This window comes from Elephantulus edwardii, unplaced genomic scaffold, assembly GCF_000299155.1.
Source record: "Elephantulus edwardii isolate Elephantulus edwardi_28Jun2011 unplaced genomic scaffold, EleEdw1.0 scaffold00097, whole genome shotgun sequence".
NCBI classification, from domain to species: domain Eukaryota; kingdom Metazoa; phylum Chordata; class Mammalia; order Macroscelidea; family Macroscelididae; genus Elephantulus; species Elephantulus edwardii.
In genome coordinates, this window is record NW_006399847.1 from 4,350,783 (window position 1) to 4,357,846 (window position 7,064).

Consider the following 7,064-nt stretch of genomic DNA (forward strand, 5'->3'; position numbering starts at 1 on the left):
GGGGACTCTGGGGCTACATAAATTTCTTGCACTGAAAGGATCATAATTATCAGCACCACAGCACATCAGGTTGAGCACTGGGAGAAAGGCTAACTCATCCTGAACCCAACTTCAGATGTCGACTCTATGAAAGCATTGAGTACTCGAACTTCATCTATCTTTGATTTGCTTGTTCTGTACCTATTTCCCTAATATTTTATGGAGTGCAAGTTCACAGCAAGTACAAATAAATATTCTTTTCATTGGTTAACAAATTATCCTTTATTGAAATATTTTCACCTGCAGTTCTTAGTTGGCTGGACATTACATAACACCACTGTTGATATCTTCTATGATGTCCTGAGGGTGGTGGCCACCAACATTGCAGCCCACAGATTGGGCAGTTCCTAGAGGCTCTTTAATAGTTCCAGAGATTTCTCTGGCTAACAACTGGTGTTTCATCTGCCGGACAATGACACCAATCTCATCAAAAGTGATATTTCCACTGTGCTTAACAGTTTTCTGCTTTTTTTCTGTCTCCGGGTAGTTCCTTTAGGGCTTTGATAATGAGGGCAGAGGCAGAAGGCACCACTTCAATCTGAGCCTCTCTGTTCTTAACGGTCAGTTTCATTGTAATCCTGAGTCCCTTTCACCAGTGGTCTTGGCAATGTCATCACTGATCTTTTTTGGAGACAGACCAAAGGGCCGATCTTAGGGGCCAGAGTGGACGTGGCACTGACTTCCCTACTAGTACACCTCAGGTACACAACTTTAATCTCATTGGGGATGAATTTGGGCAGCATGGCAGAGGTGGCTGGTGTTGGGTGAACCCAGATGGGGGACGACCGAAGAAAGTTGCATGGAGACATCCTCCAAGCCAAAAGCCAAATAAATATTTTTGAAGAGCAAAATGACTTAGTAAGTAAGTCCATTTTTCCTTTGTGATCGTGTTTCTTCTCTGAAACATAGTGTTATTAGTTGTCAACAAATCAACCTTGTTAGTTGTCATCAAGACCCATGGTGATTTCATGTGTACAGGGTAAAACTGCTTCTCGGGTTTTCAAGACTGAACATTTGGAAGCACATTTCCTAGGATGTCTTTGGAGATGACTTTTTTATTTGAACCACCAAACATTTGACTAATAATCAAGCTTTAACTATTTATTCCACCCAGGAATTCCAAATTTTCTATAAGGGCACTAGCTAATATTCCTCTAACATTTCATTTTAACAGTATTCCTCTAAATAAGAATTTTAACACTTAAAAACAAAATACACCGTTCTTTGAGTATTTTGTATGTTGAAAGCATTATTTTAGGTACAATACATACACATTCAAAACTTAATCTTTGCCCTCAAATGATTTGTAGTCTTGTCAAAAAATAAGGAATAAAAGCAGTTAACCATGATGCTGACATAATTATATAGATGTGAAGCTACATAAGAAAGAGTAATTATATTTAATTGAGGTGTCTCACTCTGAGCTCTAACATGATTATCCATAAGAACTAGGCTCTAGATAGATGTTTCTAGTTTATTGAAATTTGCTAATTTCTACTTAAATAGTCCTATGATAAATGGAATAATTTTTCTCCATAGAAAAGATTATGTTTAAAGAGACCAAAGAAGCAATGAGCATTACATTTTTAATGAGTGCTCTCTCCCTTACCTGCTGCTTCCAAACCATCTGACTACTTAGTATTGGTATCTTAAGTACCTGAAGCAACCAAGTCCTATAACTAGCAGAACAGATGTATGATGCTTTGTGCAATTCTGTTCAAGTATTAAAATAAAGTCTCTTGATATTGGAGCCATTTTCCCTTAGTTGATAAAAACCAAGGTAAGAATAATAAGATGCTCACAAAAAACCCTTCAGAGAATTTAGACTTTGGCACAGTTCTTGTGCTAGACATTCCAACACAGTGTGGTCCTCCAGAAAGTAATTTCAGGTAGAAGTGTGAATATTTTATGTTTCAAAGCCCAGCTCTTAATGTTTTATTTTACAATATAACACCTTCTACTTTGCCCAACAGTGCAGAGCTCAACTCTTCTCACAGCACCTGGGAAACAAAAGGGTCAAGTTACTGAGGTGTAAAAGTGTTATCTGTTCCTGTCATACACACACACACACACACATTCACCACTTTGTAAAGAAAATCACAAACTCAGCTTCCTTCAGTCAGATGCATTTAGATTTGATGTAGGCAGCAATAGGGATCCTCTGAGGTGTTTTGGTTTAGGACAAGAGATGCTGGGGTGGGGTGGGGTGGGGTAATCAGCTGCCTCTGTGCATTAGCAAAAGAGAAATAAAATTTTGAAAAAGAATGTTTTTCAGAGCTACTCTACATTCAAATAATATCTTACAAAATATCCTGCTCACTTTCTTTCTGTATCAATAACAGGAAGGTGCAGAATAATGGAAAATGGAGGAATAGATGAAAAAGGTGGACTTTTAAATATTTCTCTACTCATCCTGGAAAGTCTACAGCACTATCAAAGAGCTTGGATCACATTTCTGACTGAAAGCTACACTCAAACTGAGCTTAGCTTCAGGAAAAATTGAACATGTTGGTTTATTCTAACAATAAATTTAAATCACTTTGTGCAGAATGTTTCTCCCCCTCCTCTTTTATCTTTCTTGGGGAAAATGGAAAAAATAAAATATAAAATAATGTTCTTTGACTAAGTAAACATAATGTTGTTGTTGATTGCTTTAGAGTCAATCATGACTTATAGTGACCCTATGAACAAAAGATCTGAAGCCTTTTGATAACTTCAGTTTCCAGAGGGCATGTATTTAGAAAGTGGATGTCACTCCTATTTCCAAAGTAAAGATAAGATGATTTCAAATATCAAGATTCCCTGCAAAATGCCACATATTTACTTTGATTATAAAATGTATCAGAACTTCTGAAAGACCAGCTACACTCAATTTTGTCAAGAACCTATAAACTTACAAAAACTAAACTTGTGTGATTGAATGTCACTACAGTGCTAAATTTCTATTAAGAGTTTCTAACACTTACTATTACTTTTTTATACTTGTCTCACCACACACTCATAATAAACATTCTGCAGGCAAGCCTCAGCGCAGAGACTCCCTAGAGAAGCCGATATGACAAGGGTTAGGGATGCACTACATACAAATTATGGGTTATTCTGTCAACTAAAATGCAAATGAAGCCCAGTCTGATGTTCATTCAGTCTCTGGTTTCTTTCTGCTTTTGTGAATTCCTGAAATGGTTCTTAGATGCTACTTGTCTGCAACCCACTGGTCTTTCCCCTGGCCATTCCCAAATAAAGTCTTTTTTTTTAAAAAAAATTATTCAGATGCTTTTTTTTTAACATCAGAACTTATAGCATTAGAAATTGGTTTTATCACCTTCAAACATCTTATCTTTCTGCTTTGCTGTGGGTATTAATTCAAATGCTGCTAAGTCATGGGAATTTACATAGTTCTCATTGGCTAACATCAATGAAACTTGTCTAGTGGGAATTTTCCCACCTGGATGGTGGTTGTTCTTCTTCCTCAGAATTAACTGATCAACATAGAAAAGATAACAAGTGAAGAGTAAGGACAGAAGTGGTTATTATTATATGGGATTGAGTCCAGTATCAGTTAGATTTTGCCCATGGCATTTCTCAGTATTGCAACTCAAGGCTTGGATTTTTCAGTTCTTTTATCTTGAGAAATGCCAAGTGAATTCTTCCCTTTGTATTTTCTGACTCCAATTCTTTGCACATTTTGTTATAGGACAGAGGGTAGAGACAATTCCCACAAATAAGAGAGCTATTGACAGGTCCAATTATTTGTCTTTCAAAGAACTGACTTTGGAGAAATCTTAAAACGGAAATTGGATAATAACTAGAATTGGGGTTTTGTGAGAAGAACTGAGTAGATGAATGTAGTGGACAACTGATACATTTCACAAGGATTTTTAAATTTATGTATGTGTGTGTGTGTGTGTTGTTGTTTGTTGTTGTTAAGTGTCCTCAAGTCATAGACAATTCACAGTGACCCTATGAATGAAAGAGCTGAACATTTGTATAACTTTAATAGTTTCTTCAAGTTCATAGAGTTTCTGGAGGCAAGCTACTTCAGAAGGGTATGCCACTTCTGCTTCCAAGCTTGTTTTAATTGGGAAGATCCACCAAACACTGTCCAACATGGGTAACCATTCATTATTGCATTCAACACATTAGTGTCACAATGTTTAGCATTAAATTACAGCAACCATGAGTTACCTCTGTATAGCAAATGAACAGACAAGTGCTATACCACTTAACATATTAGAAGCAGGAGTGGCATCCACTTCCTAAATAACATGCCCCTGGAAACTCTATGAACTTTGACAAATGTCAAGAGTTATAGAAAAACTTCAGGTCTTTTGTTAATAGGGTCATTAGGAGTTGTGCTTGACTTGACAGCAATCAACAACAACAATACATAAACACACACACACATATATAATATATACAAACACACATGCACATATGTTCCAGTGGGTGAAACCAAGCTGTTCCTTGGAGACAAGGATTTTGAAGCTCCATCTTACATACTTTGGGCACCTGGCCAGGAGGGATGAATTCTTGGAGAAGGACATCATGCTTGGAAAAGTGGAGAGACAGCACACATGAGGAATACTCCAGATGAGATTGATTGACACAATAAATTGGGTAATGGGGTAGGTGTTTCAGAGATAGTGAGACTGGCTCAGGGTAGGACAGAGTTCAGAGCTACTGTACACAGAGTCCTTATGAATTGCAAGCGATTCAGTGGCATACAACAACAACAACAACAACCTATTAATTAATAATATGAATACTTAGCAAAACTCAACACTTACTCTGTTCTCATATTGGACAGATAAATAAGGAGAAATAGAGAATGATTCTGTACATGCCCACATTAAAGAAATAATCGCTAATTACACTTAAGTGTTACTGTTTTCCACTCATTCCACTTCATTTATCTAAAACCTTATTCTCTTGTCATTCTCCTTGATATTTTTTTTAATTGGTGAAGAGTGTTAAATATCCTATGGACTGCAAAAGAGAAATCAGTCTGTCTTGGAAGAAGTGCAACCAGGGCTCTCCATAGAGGCAAGAATGATAAAACTTTGTCTTACATACTTGGGACATGTGGCCAGGAGGTGCTAGTCTTGGAAAAAGCCATGTTTGTTAAAGCAGAGTGTCAGTGAAACACAGGAAGCCCCCCAGCAGAATGGATTGGCATAGTGACTGAAACAATGACTCCGAGGGTGATGGAGATCTTGAGGATGAGGCAGGACAGGACACGCTTTGGTTTTGTTCACAGGGTTGCTATGCTATGCTTTTGTTACACAAGCAATAAAAAGAGGATTAGGAGTGAAAAGCAGCACCTTTACTTTCTTCACACTATGCTGCTATTGTTAGTGCCTTCAAATCAGCTCTGACTCATGATGACCCTGTGAATTATAGACCTGAAATTTGCTGTATCCTATGCTTTATCCTCATGCTTTCCAATGTGCTCCAGTCTATTGTTACAGTCACTGTGTCGATCCATCTTGTTGAGAGTCTTCCGCTTTTCCTCTAATACCACATCTCTCCTAGTATAATTCCTTTCTCTGAGGACTGTTCCCTCCTGACAATATGCCCTAAGTATGTGAGATGAATTTTTGCCATCTTTGTTTCTAAGGAGCATCTTGCATATATTTCCTTCAAGAAAGACTTGTTTGTCTGATTGGAGGTCTACAGAATATTCAATACTCTTCCCCAACAGCATAGCTTAAAGGCATCAACTCTTTTTTCTGACATTCTTATTCATAGTCCAACTTTCAGAAGCATAGGAAATAACTGAAAATACTATGGTTTGGATCACAATTGGATTAATCTTTAAATTGACTTCATTGTTCTTTAGCACTTTGGAGGAGAGGTGTGACAGCAGATTTTTCCCAATGCCACATGTCTTTGATTTCTTGACCGCTACTACCATATATATTAAGTATGTGTCCAAATAAAATGAAACCATTTGAACTGCAATATTTTATCTAATAGAATGTTTTCTATTGGTCCAGTTGAAAGGGTTGTTTTTTCCTTTGATGTTGAGATGCATGGAAGACTGTAATCTGATCTTCTACATTAAGTGCTTCAAGTTTTCTTAACTTTCTGCAAGTAAGGCTATTTCATTTGCATAATGTATAAATCAGTAGAAAGACAATAAAGATTTCCAAGATGATGGTGAAAGGAAATTTCCTCTCTAGGAAGCAGATCTAGATCTTAGGAGAATGTATTTCAGAAAGTAGCTCCAACAAACAAATGAAGCTAATAGATTATTCGTGAGCTCATTTGATTCACTTTAGAGATAAAAATAAGTAGGGAAATTAAATTGACTTTCTTTGTTTCTGTAATGATTTTATGGATAATATTATTATAACTTCTGAATAACATTTATCTAATTTTCAAGTATATTTTCTGAATACACATTTGAACACAAATATTGAGAATTTGAGAGAAACGGTGGTCTTGCTGACCACATGGAAATAAACCATGAGTAATTAATAGGAGGGAATCTAAAAATTAAACAAATGTTTGTACATTAAACAGGGCATTTCTTTTTTTTGGCAACTTATCACATACATTTAATGAAAATCTGGGATCTCTTGTAACTTAATCCATTAAGAGCTATGTTGTTAACCCGGTAATAGTTGGATAATTTTTCTCTGTGATTTATAAACTCAGAACACCAGCTAGAGAATTAGTTATAAGTCTGATCCAGCAATCAGTAAGAATAGTCATACATAGTTTCTAAAAAATTAAATACAGTGGGTTTTTTAAAAATTTATGGGTTCTTTTTATTAATTTCAATGAACATCTACAGAGAGTTTGGAATTCCATTCCTTCATTGTTGCACTTTTCTTCCTGCCCAGTCCCTCTCCCCCCCAGTTCGTCCCTCTCCTTGAAAAGCAAAAGAAAAACTCCTTCATTGGTACACAACAGGATATTTCTAAATGAAAAATCTATCAAAATAAAAAAAAGAATAAAACTAAAAAAAATTAGCAAATATTTAAAGAAAATGAGAGCACACCCTACAAAATGAATGAAGT

The 7,064-nt window shown here is 36.3% G+C and overlaps 1 pseudogene; it reads right to left on the reverse strand.

Annotated features, from left to right (window-relative positions):
- Positions 1-288: 288 nt before the first annotated feature.
- On the reverse strand, positions 289-833 carry LOC102865424 (annotated as a pseudogene).
- Positions 834-7,064: the final 6,231 nt, after the last annotated feature.